At 48.0% G+C, this 19,080-nt stretch overlaps 1 protein-coding gene across 5 annotated transcripts in view; it reads right to left on the reverse strand.

Annotated features, from left to right (window-relative positions):
• The window catches only part of Grik4 (glutamate ionotropic receptor kainate type subunit 4), a 428,100-nt gene that overhangs the window by 108,684 nt on the left and 300,336 nt on the right, over positions 1-19,080 (reverse strand). The window lies entirely within an intron of this gene.

The raw sequence follows: 19,080 nt of genomic DNA on the forward strand, positions 1-19,080 counted from the left end.
CAGGACAATGTCAGGAAGGATGCCAGGCATTTTCTGCTACAGGGGATGTGGATAGACAAAGGTCTCCCTGCAGAAACCATCATGCACAGGCTCTGAGGGGAGGAAAGATGTGGCCATTCACTGTGCTGCCCACAGCACTTTGATGAAGGCATGAGCTCCTCCCTGATGTATGGTCCTACCATCAAAACTACTCCAGAGAACTTCCTTAAAATGGGCCACTACCATCAGACTACCTAAATCTGTAGCCTGGAGCTGAGTCCAGGAAGGGTGAGGTGGGGGTGGGGGAAATAATCACTAGGTTCCCACATCTCAGGAACACCAAAGTTCCAGAAGCAATGAATGAACACACATGATACATGAAGCCCGGGGAGGGTGCAGGGGTCCAATGGGGTCAGAGCTCAAGAGCCTGAAGGCTGGGGTGCATCCCAGACTAGGGAGGCAGCTAGCAGAGAGAAAGCAGTCAAGTTTGCTTTCTAAAAACATCAACCTGAAGGTGTACAGGCAAAGTTGTATCTTCATAATCATTATGGCTTCATCCATTTCATACATATGCAATCATTTCTTACGTGCCAGACACTGTTCTAGGCAGAGAGGACATGCATAGGGGATGTCCTTGCTGTCCTCAAGGGCCTTACGGGAGTTGAAGAGACAGACAGCAAGGAGCCAAATGCATTATTATTTCAGACAGCTATGGGTGTGGGAGCAGGGGCTGCTGTAGTCAGAGAACTGGAGCATCTGAGGCTGTGACTTCTACAAGTTCAAGGGTGTTCATCCAGGCATCCATGCTGTGACGGTTAATGACGGTTGTCAACTTGACAGGGTGTCGAATCACCTAAGAAGTAAGTCTCTGGGTGCATCTGTAGGGGATTACTTAGATCATATCAGTCTCTGGCCATGCCTGGTAAGACTGTCTCCATTAGGTTAATTGGTGCAGGAAGCCACTCACTACAAGTAGTTGGCTCTGGCATGCATAAAAAGGCAAAAGATAGCTGAGCACAAGCATTCATTGCTCTCAGCATCCTGATTATGGGTGCGATGTGACCAGCCCCCTCACGCTCATGCCTCTACTCCTCACTTTCCACTTATGATGGGCTGTTACTTTCAACCATGAGCCAAAACGAACTCTCTTTTAGTTTGATTTGGTCTGGAATTTTATCCCAAGAACATGCATAGTAACTAAGACATGTGGTCTCTATATCCATCACCCAATCTTTATCCCAGACTTCCTTTGGCCCAAACACAAGCAAACCATGTAAACAACAACAACATGTGGCTTATTTAAGCTCACTGGTACATTCCTGCAAAAGTGCCTTCAGATAATGGGTCAGGCCACCTTCTCAGACTGGAGCTATATCCATCGCATGTTCACTCTAAGCGCCTTATGCACAGCTCCCTGGTCCGTGGGCACGCAGTATTTACAGGCACTAGAAATGACCTATCAGTCACTCAGCATGGTGTGACAGATGGAGGATGCCTTAGGCTTACTTCCTGGCCAGGTGGAAATGCTGCTTTTCTTTAGGTGGCCTCCTTTTCTGATGACTTTGTCTCTCAGCCCCCTGGAACTCCCTCACCTACAGCCACTACCAGGACCTCAGGCTGCAGGCCTCAGCTCACCTGCCCAGTTTGTAGCCTCTTCAGCTTTGGTTTGCACACTGGAGTTACAAAGCCTCCTTTGGAGCCACCAGTCCCAACAGAGTGGACTTGGATGAGGACAAAGTGTATTTTGGACTCTGCCACTTTCTCATTAGGGGATCACAGTCGTGCCAGAAAATGCATTGATTCATAAGCTGGTATTATGTCCTGTCTTTCTAACAGAGCATCTGCCCAGCCACCGTGGGCTAGCAGGAGGCATGAGGGGGGCAGATGGCTAATGAGAAGAAATGTATTTGGCAAGGATGAGGTGACTGAGGCACAGAGCCAGGCTGTTGTTGGGAAACCAAGGGGCTTTGCTGGCTATGGATGGTGAAGACTAGAAATATCCTCTCATGCTGGCTTCTTTATCAATGTGGGCAGATGCACCACCCTACCTTTGTGCCATCCACATGGACAGCCTGAGAGATGAAGGCCCTGATATCTTGGGCGTCCATATTCACAAGGGCACTAGTGAGTACAGAGTGGACAACATGTTTCTGGGACAAATCCACCTTCCTCACCATACTGGATATATGACCTTGAGAAAGGTCTTTAACTTTTCTGGCCTTTGTAGCCAGACTTTGTAAAGTAGGAGGGTTGCTATTAGAAACCATCGATGAGAACTTGGCCCATTAAATCAAGCAAGCAGGGCTTACACGGGCTCACAGATAATGATGCAGTAACATGGGCCCTGAATGGGTCTGCACCAGGTCCTCTGCATATATGCTATGGCTGTTAGCTCGGTGCTTTTGTAGGAGGCCTAACAGTAGGAACAGGCGTATCTCTGACTCTTTTCCCTACTCTTGGGACAATTTTCCTCCTGTTGAGTTGCCTTGGCCAGGCTCTATATGAGGGCTTTCGTCTTGTCTAGTTTTGTTCTGTTTGGCTGTCATCTCTTGGAGGCCTGCTCTTTTTTTGAAGAGGAAACAGAGCAGGTATGTATCTGGGGGAAAAGGAAAATGTGAGGGAGAGCTGGAAGGAGTGGGGGGTGGGGAAACTGTGGTCAGGATATACTGTATGAGCAAAGAATCTATATTCAATAAAAATAAAAAAGAACTCTGCTATGTTGTTCCAAGAAACAAAGTGTCAGAGAGATGGCCCAGTGGGTAAAAGAAGCTTGCCACAAACAAAGCCCAAGGGTCAGAGTTTGGTCCCCTGGACTCACATTGTAGTAGGAGACCCTTCTACAACCAGGTTGTTCTCTGATCGCTCTGTACAAACACTGAGGCATGCATATAGCATGGTGCACACTCACCTACCCACCCATCCCCCCCCCATTAAATAAATACATGTAGAAAAGAAGAAATGAGCCAGGCATAAGGCAAGGCTCAGCATCGCTGTCTGCAAATGTGAAGTACTCGGAGGATAACAGCTACAGAAACATTCCCGTGAGGTCTAAGCAGCATCTGGCCCTCTCGATCCTTAGTTCCACCTGGAAGCCTGAGGGAGAAAGCAGCTCTTCCTTCAGTCAGTGTGATCCCGGCTGAGTAAGAATGACTGAAAGGGTTAATTGCAGACACTGAGACAGTCTCCCCAGATGTGAACTGGTCTGTCTTTCTGCCTTTCAATTCCTGCCTTCTTATCCCTTGACTACATTCTATTTCTTAGTTTCAAAGCCTCTTAGGATAAAACGATTTCAGGGCCTTCCTTGGTGATTCGTGCTGTTTATGACGGCTCATGGGAGAGCTTGCAGAAGGACCAGAGAGAGGTGGCAGGTCCTTTTACTACAATTTCCCAGGACACTCCAGGATTTTACTCTGCCAGCATCTGGACTATTAGGAATGTGTGTGTGTGTGTAAACTTGAAATCTCTCACTGCTTATGAAGCAAACTTTCTGAGAGTTCAGTGAACTGGAGACAGTTCCCAATTTGCATACGATGAAAACCTTTAAGACAGTATTTCCTGAAGAAGTCTGTTCCTATGCATACTAGCTTCCCAGGAGAGGTGGACAGCAATTTCACTAAGACAAGGTTCCGTGCTCAGATAATGTAAGAACAGTCACTTATTTCTTCTGACTCTTTAAGATTCACAGCACAGACCTGCACAATGAAGGTTGAATGAAGTCCTGCCGTGAAGCGGCTGGCTTAATTTTGTTTAATCTCAAAATTTTCAAACACATTGACTACGGAACGTATCTTTCCCCCTTCAACTCCGTGCCTCACAGAACACAATTTGAGTACTGCCTTAAACACATTCAGAGAAACATTATAAAGCCCAAGCCACGTGGAGGAGATGCTGGGCCAAGACAGATATTCCATGAAATTAACAACGTTCAGGCTTGGAAGGTTTGTCTGATTTTTGTTTCCCATCTCCAGCTTTAACTGTGATCGCACACGTGGCCCATTCGGCTTCCTGTAACCTTCCTGCCTCCTCTACCTTCCGCCCAGCCTGCCTGAATGTCATGTTCATAACATGATAGACGACTAGGAGTGGTCCCTGGAGGAAATAGGTTTTCGTGGGGGGTGGCAAACAGAACTAGGGTATTTGAATCTCCATAAGGGCAAATGGCCAATGGTAAGACCAGGTCAGGAAATAGAGACCAAGATGCAATCTCCAATGCCTCCTCATGTGCATAGCTGTGTGATAGCCCTTTGCACAACGTGGATCCTCTCTAAAGGGATGTATGTCCCCAAAGAGGAAAAACAAACAACCCTCACTGTGAGCCTCACTCACTGCATCTAGAGGAATGCCTGCTTCCTAGAATCTGATTGGCTAATGTTGGTGGAAGGACTGTTGATCGAAGGGATCTCAATACTTTATAGTCCTCACTGTAGCTGTCTCTGTCTTTAAGCACAATCTTATACTCATAGAAGGTATAAGAATACGAGCACAGGTTGTGCTAGCCCATGACTGCACACTTCTCTCTCTGTCTCTCTGTCTCTCTGTCTCCCTGTCTCCCTGTCTCTCTGTCTCCCTGTCTCTCTGTCTCTCTGTCTCTCTGTCTCCCTGTCTCTCTGTCTCTCTGTCTCCCTGTCTCTCTGTCTCTCTCTGTCTCTCTCTCTCTCTCTCTGTCTCTCTCTCTGTCTCTCTCTCTCTGTCTCTCTCTCTCTGTCTGTCTCTCTCTCTGTCTCTCTCTCTGTCTCTCTCTCTCTCTCTCTCTGTCTCTCTCTGTCTCTCTCTGTCTCTCTCTCTCTCTCTCTCTCTCTCTATATATATATATATATATATATATATATGTATGTATGTTATGGTATGTAAAATCAAAATAACTAGAGTTGAAGGTGAGGTCAGAGCCATGCATGAACACAGGGGATGTTTCTACGGCACGAAAGAATGCCCCATGGGTGAGGGCTGTGTGGAATGGTCACTATAGGTGGTAGAGCTCAACTGAGCTTCCTGTTTCTCTAGAAGCTGTGACATTTCCCAGGTTTACACATAGGCATCTGTTTGTGGACTGGTCAATCCACAGGACTCCCTGGCCTATTCATTCACCTAGTCCAGGAAGTAAAGGCAGGCTGTGGGTAGGGCACTGAGTCAGGGACAGGGTCAAGGGACGATGTTCAAGGAAGAAGAGAGAAGAGAGAGGCCAGGAAAATGAGGTTACCACTGCTCGGTCTTCCTCCTCCCCCTCCTCTCTCTGCAAGAAGCCATTCTAGGCTGTTTTTCAAATGAGAAAAGATTTGCTAGCCACGTACCTCATTCCATCCAGGGTCCAAATATCAAGAAACACACAGCTTGGGTGCCAGGGGTTCAGGACAGTAGGTGGGAAACAAATCTGTGCTTGTGGGAAGCTTCTGTATAAGGCAAGAGGGAGGGGAAGGTGTGTGCTTTCTGAGGCCCTTGTGCCTGCTCTAACCAGCCAAGTCCACTAGTCAACCCTCAAACAAGGCAAGTTTTGTCAAATGCAATTAAGATGACTGATTCTGCCTGTGTCTGACTTCAAGGAGGAAAGCAAAGAACCAAGTAGAGACCATCTCCCAGCCCAAGCAGCCTTTCTCCTTCACATTCCTAGGCCATATATACATCCGGGTCTCTGGTACCCAAGGCAGAGTCTGAAGATGTGGCCTCAGTTCCCTCTTTTTAAAACTCTATGCCCAGTTCATTGCTGATTCTGTGAAATCTGTCTCCCAAATTCTCTCTGAAATTTATCCCTTCCTTCCCAACCCCACTAGTGTTGGACCTTCATCATCTCCCTTTTGTGGGGGCAGCTTGTTTAATGCAGATCATGCAGCTGATATTGGGAGACAAAGCCACTATACTATAGAACTCTATTTCTTCCTGAAGACAGTACAAATAGGGTCTACTGAATTCGTGCAACGTGACAATGTCACTGGGAAACAAAAACGTGATAGAAAGAATGGACAGGTTTGGGGTTTAATGCTCATTTACACAGATCCTAGCCAGGTAGTCCATGGTAGGTCTCTGCAGTGTCGATTCCTTTACCTATAATAGAAACAGCATCCACCTTGTAGGAGAGGGCCCAACACACAGCAACTCCCAGACATATGAGTCCTATTGTCTCTGAGTGCAGTGAATCTCTGTGCTGTGGCTTTTAATAAAGAGGGCCCCAGCAGCCTTCTTCTCCCCTGTCTTGGGCTACTGTGAGCACATCTGGGCCCCACTGCAAAGGAAATATCTGGCCTGCAGGCTTCTCCACACCCACTTCTCTTCCACGTCCTTCTGTTGGAAACTGTTCTTAGCTCCTTGTCAAATGAAAAAGGCTCAGCCGACACGTCATAAGGTGTTAATTGCTTGGTGAGGCCCATGCGTTTCCAAATAGGAAGGCTGGGGTTGAAGTTCTGGACTTTTCCAACCCTGAATAATGTCAACAAAGCAACAGTTATAGGGCTAACTGCTACAATCTATTGGCCACCAACTGTGCACCAGCCGGAACTAAGCAGGTGTCACCTGTGCTCTCTGCTTATCCTTACAGCAAGCCTCGTGGTGTGGGAGTTAATCTTGACCTTTCATGGCTTCGGAGCCGAGACCCTGAGTATCAAGGTGGCTTTTTCAAGGCCACATGGCTGGGGAAAGGGAGTCATGAGTTCAAACCCAGGTTCTTCTGACCTTAAACTCTGTGTTGGTATGTGATGTACTCATCATAAAGTCAGAAGTGCTATGATTCCATTGGGACCATGCTACAAAATAACGAAGGAAACTGAGTCAAAGCTAATCTCAGCACACACAGGTGACAACTATAAACCAAATGGTCTGAGTGAGGAAGGGACAATGAAGTAAGCAATGGCTGGGTTTCTTTGTGAGAAGGAGTTTTCTTACAAAGGGGCCTAGGGCTTTGTCTTAACTCCAGATTGAGCACTCTGAATGGAACACAGGGATGTGGCTGTTCTTCATCCTCTGTTCAGCATGAGGAGCCCATTGCAGTAAGAGAAACACTAGCGATGCAGAAGGGGACGAGGAATTAGGAATGGACATCAGCGCACTGGAGACAGGTGTGGCTGGTATAGAACAGGCTGCTTCAGGGTTAGCGTTATGAACACAGCTGGCTTCTGGCCATTACAGGCAATAGGAAGACAGTTTGGGCAGGGAGACTTCCAGAAACCTATGCAGGGTCAGCCTGGCCGAAGGTGGTCTCTCAGCCTGTGCACACAGCAGCGGATCCTTCACTGGTGCACTGTTCAGAGGCCATTTTTTTTTTTTTTTTTGGCCACCATGTAGCCTGCTGGCCTGTGGGCTCCTGCTGCTTAGGGCTGGTTTGTTCTCTTCTTTATTCCTGGCAGCTCAAGGAAACTGTTAAAAATAAAAATTACCTCTTGGGGAGGTGGGGGGCTATAGAGATGGCTCAGTCAGTAAAGTGCTTGTCACACAGCATAAGGACTTGAGTTCAATGTCCAGAGCTTACATTTTTTAAAAAAGCCAGGTATACACTTATAAAATCCCAGCATTGAGGGTGTGGGGTAGAGCAAAGACTGGTAGATCCTGGGGTCCACTGGCCCCAGATGCCTTTAAGCCAAGTCAGCAAGCTCCACACTAATGAGAGGACCCATCTTAAAGACAGGGTGGAAGGTTCCTGAAGTTGACTTCTGGCCCCCATATATAGATACACATACACACACACACACACACACACACACACACACACATACACACACACACGCACACACACACACAAATACACACTGCCACTCTGGCTTCACGAACAATGACCACAATGTTTGCACAGCAGAGCAGGCATGGATCTGGAGCAGGAACCTTAAAACCTTATGTTCCCCATGGCTAATGGATCCTTGATTTTCCTCTCCAAAACCCAAAACTTCAGAAACCATTATATTTTTAATTCTTCTGTCTTCTTCTTCTTTTTTTTTTTTTTTTGATCCCGTCCTGCCACTTTTAACTAGGTATGTTTCCTCATTCTAAAACCACAGATGTGATAGTTCAGAGAGCTGTTGTGAGGTTCAGGGAAGGCAGTGTACAGGAAAACGGTGTGTATTCTTGGAATAGGATACAGGCTCCTTGGATTATGAGCACATTTGTCATGTGCTTTCAAGTGTCATGAAGTGACAATAAGGAAGACGGTGTGGCTAGGGAGCTTCCATGAAGCCTACAGCGTCTGCTTACTGCAAAGGTGGCCTCTTCTGATTTTTCATAAGGCAGCAGGCTCCTGTTGACCCTTGAACCTTACTGAGTCTTCTAACTTTTATTTTATTGAGCCACAAATCTACTTTGTAGCTCTGGAAATCCTAGAATTCACTATGTAGACTTATAGAGAATCACCTGCTTCTGCCACCTGAGTAGTGGAATTAAAGATGTGCACTACCACACCCAGCTCCTTTCTTTACTTCTTTTTACATTTATTTATTTATTTATTTATTTATTTATTTATTTATTTTATTTTATTTTGTGTGTGCGTGTGTGTGTGTGTGTGTGTGTGTGTGTGTGTATTGGCACACACATGTCACAGTGCGTGTGTGGAGGTCGGAGGACAACCTGCAGGAGCTCACTTTTTGTATCGTGTGGGCTCCAGGGATCAAGCTCACGTCAGGCTTGGTGACAAGGGCCTTCATCTCTCTGCTGAGCCAGCTCTTCAGCTGGTGCATATCTCTTCTTGCCAAGGGCTCAGGCAACCTATGACGTGAATTCTCTCAGTACCACTATACCCTTTGGGATCCTTCCAGTTTAACTACCCGGACCCAGCTGGGTTATGACTGTCCTTATGGTCCCTCCCTTTCAGAACATATTTCTTACCAGTCTTGTCAAACTCAACCCCCTGCTCAATAGGATTTTCAGCTGCTTGCACAAACCTCAGCCTTCGGTCCCCACACTTCCACGTTCAGCCTTGGCCCCTAACCAGCCTCGGGGAGGAGGCTGCAGCCTTATGTCACCTCAACCACAGAAATTTCCTAATCATTTATTCTTGAGTATGCTCATACCTGCTTCCACTGGTGTGGCTGGCTCTACATGGCTGACAGGCTACCTTCCTGTGGCACTTTGGGTTCTCCCCACCGCACTAACACTGGGTGGGATTTCTACACATTGCCATTTAGAGAAAGAAGAAACCAAGTGTCCGGAGGTAAATGTTGTCCCCAAAAGTCAGGAGAGGACAGAAACCCTGCTGCGTACAAGACCAGAACCTATTTCATTCCTACTGCATGCTCTGCACTGGGTAAGGCCACCAGCATGTGCAGTCACACACGCCTCCTCGCTCAGGTTGTTAATGACTGACAACTTAAGATGCTGTCACCCCAGGAGTCCCGAGAACACCAAAAACTCCAATTTCCTAACCTGTTATTACAAAGCGGGAACTATGGAAAGCACTCCGAGATCACGTCACCCCTCAACTTGAACTCTGTGTCTTCCCACCCCACTGGGCTCCTCTCCCTTGCTGCCCTATCTGTGAATGTCACCATTATTACTCACCAATCTTGCAAGCTAGCATTCGGAAGTCACCCTCCACTTCCTTCTTTCTCTCACCGGCCACATCTCCCCTCTACAAGCCTGGATGCATTCATTGGCTTCTACTTGAGACCATTTTCATTTATTTCCACTTCTTGCCTCTGCCCTCTGCTCTCTGCCCCTAACCACCCCTATTTTATTTCTGGTCCTCACCAGCTTGTGCCCACCTTTCTGCTGCTCTTGTAACTCACCAGCTTCCTTTGCCACACTATTGCTGGACGGATGTTTGTGGAATATAAATTTGATTGTAAACTTTCCACGCCATGGCCTGCCCCTGTTGCACATAAGACACAGACACCCAAGTCTTCCCATGATTCATGCCTACCTTTTTCACAGTCCCCACCTTGACCTCCTCCATCATATGCAGTTTGCAACAAGGCTACTCAAGTGTGTTATCACAGTACCTCTACTGTCTTATCAGAGCTTTTTATCACATAAGTCTGTGAAACGCTACCACCCCCAAGCCTGGTTGCTGCTTGAAGCACACACATTTACACTACATCCACTCAGTATATCCACTTGGGTGTGTCACTCATTGAAAGAAGTCAGCGCTGGTGACTGAATAGATTTCACAGGGGGACACCTGCCACTTCACATGGGTAGTCAGGGCCTTGATACTTTCCAATGCTCTTCTTTATAGCCACGTGTATTAACTTCTCTTCAGGGCCTGACACAATGGCAGAAGCCAAGCCCCTGACCTTTGTCTCACAAATCCCGCCTTAGCCTTTCTTAGTAAGGCCCTACAGATAGCAGACATTTGGAGTCTCTTGGGAACCTTGGCATCCTCTCTCTTCTTCTTTCCCTCCTTCCTTCCCTCCCTCCAGAGGCCACCCAACTGTGGTACCTGCCAGTCTATTTATCTGCATCAAAGCCTGCGCTCTCTGTGGGCTGGAAGATTGCTTTTTGTGTAATAGGTCTTTGAAGACAGTGGCAGCTGGGAGGCTAATTCATACCTGTCAGTAAGTCCTATTTAATGGAAGATTTGGCTCCAAACCTCCCAGCTCCCAGCTCTCCTGGATTCTTCTCCCTGCATGTTTCCTATTCACTTACTCCCATGACCTGAGCATGCATATCTATTCTTCCCAGGAACCTTGTCCCCTTTCCGCTTTGTTTTCTCAGTGTGAGGTCGCAAATAGGACTTCTCAGGCAGAGTATATTCTGTCTTGCTCATTGCTCTGTCCCCAGCCCAGCATCCCATGCTTGTGCTCAGCAAGTGTTCAAGGTCCATTCATTAAATGAATTAGTGTTCTTCTGGAAACACACCCTCGGGGGGCTACACCTTTACAAAGACATCCATCATTTGCTCCTACAAAGAGGAAAACAGAGGCCAGGCGGAACACTCTCCTTCCTCCTCTGCTGCAGCTGGGGCTGTCTCGGTTTTGTGTTGAGAAGACTGATCTGTCTTTGGGTGCTAAACATGTAGTTGTTAACTATGATGTCAGCTGTACAGCTTAAGCCTCAGTGAGTGAAACTGACATGAAAAATGGTGGCCACTTTGTGTTCCCGCCCATGGGCTAAGGAGAGTTACTGTTTTCATGCGAGTTTGCTTCATTTGTCAGTCTTTGTATCCGAGGTCCCCTGCACTCAGGACCGTTAGTGTGACCTCTTATCTTCACAGCAGAGGGTCAGTATCTCCTTCCCCAGGTCCCAGTGCTCTACTTTCAAGTATACAGACACACACCTAAGACACTCTCACCATGGGCGCAGCTGTCTGCGAAGATGAGTGACAGTGTCGATCAGTTGTTTCTGGCTCTTTACTGGCTCTGCTTGCCCCACAGGTTGCATGAGCAGTGGGCGGCTTACTGGCTGTGCTGTGTTCCAGGCCCTGAGGACCTCAGACGGGTTTCAATAGCAGGCAGAGCATACACAGCAGATGGCCCAGAGGTGGGGGAGGGATGGGGAGGAGGGCAGGAGGAAGCCATGGGTCAAGTTTGTAAACTGCGGCAGGAGTGACAGTGGTCAGGGGTTTGGGCTTTACTCTAGGGCAATGGGGAGCCCCCAGATGGTCTTTAAGAGCAATAAGGTGGTTTAGGAAGACTTTCACTAGTGACCAAGATAAAAACCCAAGTGTCACAAGGTGAAGTTTCTGATAGTATGACGGGAGTCCTGTTACCCCTGGGCTGTGCATGCAAGCTGCCAGCACCACAGAATGCCTCCGATGGTGATTAATTGAGCTGTGGTTGCCTTTGACAGTGAGTAGAGAGGATAGAGAAGCTGGATTGCTTAATAATAACAGCACTCGCTACTCTTAATGGTGCTTGTAATACAATAGCACTTAGAATGGAATAATAATAATATGATTTGCCATGGTGTGTTTTCATCCCATTCTCCTTGGCCTGCCCAAACAGCCATTAATCCTAAACACTCCTCTCAGCAGGACCTGAGTTCCTCAGGGTAGAAAGCACCTCTAGAAGTTGCAGAAGTCTCAGAAGGCCTCAATTTCTCCCTTTACTCTACTCTCAGTCCCCCCACCCTGCCAGCACTCCATTTACAAATCATCGTCTGAGGTCCAGGGATGTGCTCTGCCCAGAGCCAGGTGCTACCTGCTCCACAGGAATGGCCTGATTTCCTGCCACAACTCTCTCCAGTGACTCTTCCTGGTTCCTTGGCTACCTCTTGCCTCGTCTAGGCCTCACTTGCAGTAAGTAATGGGGATCAGTTAAGTTACACAGTCAGTGAGCACTATAGAATTATTCTATGTGACACTTTGGATTCCCTACCTCCCTGCACTCACAGGAGTGCACACACACACACACACACACACACACACACACACACACACACACACACACACACTCACATCATCTCTACAGCTAGAACTACAGTGAGTTTTACTGTGACTAGTTTATACCATATGGTAAAACGTTATCCAACCCACCACAAGTGCTTTAAAAATCAGAGTTGTTGGTTGCGGGGCAGAAAGGAAAGTCTGCTGATGAGATGAAGCTTGTCCTGGACAAAGGCTGGGGACCTGCTCCAGATGCCCAGTGCTCACCAAGCCAAGAGTCAGAAAGAAATGCAGATGTCAGCCCTCTAGCCTCAATAAAGTGAATTCCACCAGTGACAGGAATGAGTTGAAAAGTGTGTCCTGGGCTACATGTGAAAATACCTCGATTTTAGCCTGAGAAGAGCCCCATTATTCTAAGCCAAACCAACAACTGACACAGGCTGCTACCTTCGTGGTAATACGTGGTGCAGTAATAGAAAACCAATACAATGCACCGATGCCATAAATGGAGCGACCAAGGCAAGAGGCTGGCTAGGAGAGAAAGGGCAAATTCTCACACATACCATGTGGCCTGGAAAACTTAGACAAGCTTCAGCCTTCCCTGAGCCACACTTTCCCACTTTAGAGAACCACAGCTTTACTTTGCAGTAGAATGCAGGGCCTAGGAAGATACTTCAGTCAGTCAAGTGCTTGCCATGCCAGCATGAAGACCCGAGTTCGATCCCTAGGACCTACACAAAAACCCCAGGCATTGACAAGGCCATAGTCCCATAGCTGGGAAAGGGGAGGTAGGTGGAGCCCTGGAGTATGATATCCAGCCAGCAGAGCCTACTTGATGAGGCCTCAGGCCAGGGTGATCATCCCAGAATACAAGGTGGATGACGCCTGGAGAACAACATCAAAGGACTATCCCCTGGCGTCGACACTCATACCTACGTTCACCACTTTACATACAAAGGTCAGGAACTTGGAGGGAGGGGCGTGTAGCACACTTCAACACCCAGAACCAGAGACGAGCATTGCTACTGCTCCAGCTTGTGAAATGGATAGATTTTTGTTGATGCACGTCCTCGAGGGTACACATCTGGAAATTGCTAGTTCAACAGACAGTCGAGGAGGTGGGCTGTCTCTCCCCGAACTAATGGGACTTCTGACTGTTGAAGAACTCGGTGACAGGACTCTAAACTGTCCCCCTCTCTCCCTCAGCCCCATCAGACAGATGGCCTGGGCAGTCAGAGGGGACATTTCCATTATGTTTCCAGAGATACTGAGCCAGGGGCATCCCCAGAGCCTGGTTCTTATTTCAATTTGATTTATTTCCTACGAGCAGCCTGATGCACTGAGTAACAAGCCCACTTAGGCTCAGGAGAAACTCGAAAGTGTGTGCCCGAGTTGAAAGCAAAGGCAAGGCATGAGTTCCAACTTTCATTAAAAGGATGGAACACAAGTGTCTCTAACTCGGATCTGGGAACCCCCAGGGGACTGATCTTTGCTCTCACCCTGTTTGTCAAACATCAACAAAGGTGTTTGTCTGGTAATTGCCTCCTCTGAAGCACCACAGCGTGCCACTAGGCCTTCACCCAGAGCCACAGCACCTTACAGAAGGCTTTTCCAGTTGCTACCTGAGGCATCCCTCATCTGTTCTCTCATATCCCTACCCCACCTGGATAGGAACCTCTTAACTCCTGGAGACACCCCTGCCTCATCTTGGTAACCAAGATGGCACAGTGATACTTGAGTGTGTTGCCACTATGAGGCCCCAGGGCAGGATCCTCCTTACAGCTCTGAGAAAGATGAAGGCATAATTGGTTCACAGCCATTTTCAATGATTTTTTTTTTTTTTTTGGTAGACTTCGGCCTGGCGCTGCTTTTTATTTGGGGTAATTCACCTTATGCTTCAACTGCCTTCTGGACATTCATGGACCTTCCCCCACCCTCACAATACGTTTTCAGCCACGGGTAGAAAACAGGCGGAAGGACCAAGCAGACTATCTCAAGCACAACAGTTCTTAGCCTCCCTCCCACGCAGCTTGGGCCAACTGGCTATCTGCACTCATCAAGGGAAGGGTCCCTTCTCTGAGGTCTTTATCTCTGCACCTGGGAAAGACCTGCGAGCAGCTACATTCCTGGGAAACAGGTGAAACAGTTCCTTCATTCACCCCCAGCCCAACCCGGGGCCTGCATCCAGTTCTACACAACAAAGTCTAGAAGTTCTGAGGAGGCCGTAGCCGTAGAGAAAACTAGCAATATGAAAAGCATGCAGGCGTAGCTCTGGTTCCTCTGGGCAGGATTTCAGATGGGGAAAACCCAAAGCACTGTGGCATTGTAGAGCCAGGTCAGCACATGTACCCGCTGGCCTCTTCTGCTCCCAAGGCTGTCACAGCTCCTTAGTAGTGTTGCTCCTTCTTCTTCGTCGGTCCAAGTTAGAAGCTATCATGATCAGGGACAAGGGCAGACTCCTGGGCCAGGGTTGTTCCTGTCAGACATGTCTAAGCAGCCGACACCTTGCCTTGAAGGAAGCAGGGCTGCACCAGCTTCGCCAGTCAAAGGCCACCGCCACCTCACCACCCCTGCTGGTGCCCTGGAGCTGCTCAAGATGTTGATCTCTTCTCAGGACAGTGGTACTCATCTCTTTGGATGAGGAGCGTTGTTTAACTGTTGTCCAGTTGATAATCTTTGGGCCTGTGGTTGTGACAAGTGGCCCGGGACAGACATTTGTGACAAACTACCACCAAGTGCAAGGTGCTGACTTAGGTCCCTGGGGGACTCCAGCTTTTCCTGTTCTCCTGCCTCACACAGGCCAGGCTATCCTTGTGAAAGAGTACGAAGGCTTGGAAAGGTCCTTCCCACTCCCAAATACCTTCTTCGTAACTGTACAATTTCCTAGACTCTTACAACTTTGTTCACAATGAAAAGTTGTCTGGGGATAGGCAAGACATAAGCTGCAGGCATCCTCCACCCAGAATGTGATTCTCTCCTTCCTCTCTTCCACCTGGCTCACTCCTGTTGGTTCTTTAAGACGCATTGAGGTGGTGTCTCCACAGGCATCGCACCAGACAACCCAGAGGCTTCTCTGACAGCCCCACATCACCCTGTGCTGTTTGTCTTTCTCTCTCTCTGCTGGTTCACAATCATCCACCTGGCTTCCTCTCCCTCTCCAGATCAAGACTATTCATTTGCTATAGCCATCTAACACACAGTGCAGTGGGCGCTCAGTTAACGCTAATCTAGACAGATGTGAGCCACCGGTGAGAACGCCTCCTCTCTCGACTCTCTCTGGGAATGGAGGCAAGTCACGCTTGCTCGCCAGTTGCTTACTTAACGTCACAATGACTGGACTCGTTAGTCACTGTGACTGAAGAAACCCAGTGCCGTCAGTCACCTCTGGTTGAGTTGGATCTGAAGGGCTCTGAGGAACACAGAACAGGAATGTCTGGGCAACGGAGTGGAAAAGATGAAGAAAGTGTTTCCCAACCCAGGGGCTCTGGTCAGCTGAAGGAACAGGGAGGGAGTGGGTGACAAGCAAGCCAGATGAGGACCCTGGAAGACCTTCCAGCAAGTGAAGGAGACTCTCTTGATTTATAGTGAAATGGGCTGGCCAGTAATACTCATCCAGACACACATGGTGTAGTCATCAAATTCATGAAGTCAACTGCATTTAAGAACTGAGAGGTCAGCCAGGCTTGGTGGTGCATGCGCATGCCTTTAGTCTAGCACTTGGAAGGCAGAGAGAGGCGGATCTTTGTGAGTTCGAGGCCAGCCTGGTCTACAAAACAAGTCCAGGATAGTCAGGGCTACACAGAGGAACACTGTCTCAAAAAACAAGAAATGAACAAAAATAACTGAGAGGGTTTTAGAGATCTAGCCTCTCCCCAGAGGTGAGGCTAGGGTCATACACAGTTCACTATCAGGCAACCAAGATACACCTTCTGGCTGCTGGTTCCATCTGAGTGATAGAAAAAAGCCATATGCACTGCAGAAGGGTTACCAAGCAACAGAACCTTCCATGATGGCGCTGGCTCTTTGCACCACACTCCTTGCTTTGGCTACCGCACCTGCCATAGCTCACTCTGCCCACAGTTTCTCTCTGATTCTCCTCTCCAGCCCACCTTATAGAGAAGCCATGTCTATAAGCCTTCCTCTAACCTCCCCAAGAAGCACAAAATGCTCCCTTCTCTGAGTTCCTCCACCTTACATTACCTGACTAAGACCTTGTTGAGATACACCCCACTGGACTACATCAAACTGGCCCTTGTACTTCTGACCAGACACCAGGTACAAATAGGCATTCACTGAAAGGCATAGCTGTGGTCTAGCTTCGTTTCTGTTGCTGTGACAAAATACATTGGCAACGAGTAACTTGGGGGAGGAAGAGGTTTGTTTGACTTCCAATTACAGTCCATCACTGAGGGGAAGCTAAGGCAGAAAGGAGAAGCAGGTCCGTAGTCAGAAGCAGGAAGAAGGAAAGGCACATGTGCTTGCTTATGCGCCTGCTCTCAGCTAGCTAGATTTCCTTTTTTTTTTTTTTTTTTTTTTTTAAATACTGTCCAGGATCTCCTGGCTAAGGAATGGTGCCACCCACTGTGGGCTGGGTGAGCCTACATCAATGACTAATCAATACAATCCCAACAGGTCAACCTGATCTAAACAATTCCTCATTAAGACTCTGCCCAGATGATTCTTGGTTGTATCAAGGTGTCAGGTAAAACTAACCAAAACTAGCTGACTGTGGGGATTGCTTAATCATGGCTGGCTAATCATTTAATAACCCTAGAGCTTAGACTAGGAGCTATGTTCTGTTAACCACCATGAGACAGGGTCTTCCTACCCTAGTTCTAGCTGTCTTGGAACTTACTCTGTAGTCCAGGTTGGCCTTGAACTCACAGAGATCTGCCTGCCTCTGCTTCCCAAGTGCTGGGATTAAAGGTGTGCGCCATTTTGCCCGCAAAGACTGTGTATGACAGTAATCTTAGTTTTGTGTGTGCATGGAGGGGGGGGGTCTTACTTTTGTAATTTTGTCTGTTTTCTTTTTCCTGGAGCTGAGGACCCAACACAGGGCCTTGCACTTCATAGCTCTATTACTGAGCTGAATCCCCAACTCTAATTCTCAAATTAATTAATTAATTAATTAATTAAAGGACAAAATAAACCACAAAATGTTAGCTTGTGCCTCTGGAGCCCCCTTTTGGTTCCCCCTACCATGGCTCTTTACTAATGCACCCACATCTTCCAAGCAGTGATTAAGAGCACACATGCAGGACGGTTAGACTCTTAGCAGGACACCATGCCGGGGGGGCACCGCTCCTCCTTAAGAGGCTGTTAGGCTGTGTGGGCCCAGCAGACATCTGTCACTGCAGCACCTGCCACCTCTCGGGCTTGCATTTGGCAGGGTGGGAGTGGGGGTGGGGGTGGGTGATATGTTCACAGCTCAGATAGACTCATGGGGGCTTTCACTTCATTATTCTACCCTGAGTGGAAATAAATACATATTTATTCACCAAAGCATACTGAAATATGCAGAATGGCTCTCCTAAAGGGCTCAATAAAGCTGAAATATGTGGGGACTCTTAATAATTTTACAATAAACTACACTTTAGAATCAATTGCCCTGGCACCAAGAAAGTTGTCTGACTGATGATGGATTGTAGTTCTGGCTGGCTGGAGAGAGAGAGAGAGAGAGAGAGAGAGAGAGAGAGAGAGAGAGAGAGAGACAGAGACTGTGTGTGTCTGTGTGTGTGTGTGTGTGTGTCTGTGTGTGTGTGTGTGTGTCTGTGTCTCTGTGTATTTGTCATACTCTTTCAGTAAGAGCCGGAACCTGGAAAAAATTCAGACACCCCAGAAACTATAGCTCTAACTAGGTAAGGTGAGTTTTGACATTTTCTATGATGAGATCTCCAGAGTTGAGGAAAGCCAGAGGAGGTGATCAGGAAAATGAGGTGTTGGGGTGAACTATTCAGTGGAGAAGAAGAGACTGGGACGTGGAGAAAGAAAGATTCAGCAGCTATCAGCAGAGGATTAGAAGCCGCTATTGCTCCTCACCGAGCGTTATTATCCCGCTTTGCCAAAGGGGCTGTGATGATTAATGTTGATTGACAGCTGGATGGGATTAGAATCTTGTAAGAGACAAGCCCCCAGGGGTGTGCCTGTGAGGGCTTTTCCAGGGACCTTGAACTGAGGTGAAAAGAGCCACTCTGCACGGGGACAGCACAGTCCCCTGTACGGGGTCCCAGGCTGAATGAAAAGGAGAAAGGGAGTGGTACCCCAGTGTTCCTGTTCTCATCTCTCTCTGCTTCCCGATTACAAGCACGATGTGACCAGCTCTTCATGTTTCCGCCACCACGTCTTCCTGCCAGGATGGGCTCTACTTTGTCAAAGTTCACCAAAATAAACCCTCCCTTCCTCCTTTAAGTTGTTTTTCTCAGGCATTCTGTCATAGCAATTAGAAAAGCACCTGATATGGAGTCCACTTGGTAAAGCAGCTACCGCATGACCATCTAATGCAAAACGTAAAAACTCATGCTTCCTCTGATCTGAGGCCCTGCCTGCTGCTGCGGAACACCACTTCCACCCTTCGTGTCCACAACGTGTGACGAGGCTCTCCAACCTCCTGTGCCCATCACGGGGAAAGGGGAAAGACTCATTTAAAATGACCTTTCAGGGGATTCCAAGATGGCGCCGACCAATAAGCCACATATCTGATCTACTCCGAGGAGACCAGAGACATAAGTGGAGCAACAGATTGCTGGACTTTGAGAACTGTAGGTGAATGGGGCCCCAAAGGCCGCAGACCAAACAGGGGGCCTACCCCCCCTGGGACAAGCAACATCCCGGAGGTACTAAACGCACTCCCCAAACTCTGGAACAGAATC

The sequence above is a fragment of the Acomys russatus genome, chromosome 14 (genome assembly GCF_903995435.1).
Source record: "Acomys russatus chromosome 14, mAcoRus1.1, whole genome shotgun sequence".
Lineage (NCBI taxonomy): Eukaryota > Metazoa > Chordata > Mammalia > Rodentia > Muridae > Acomys > Acomys russatus.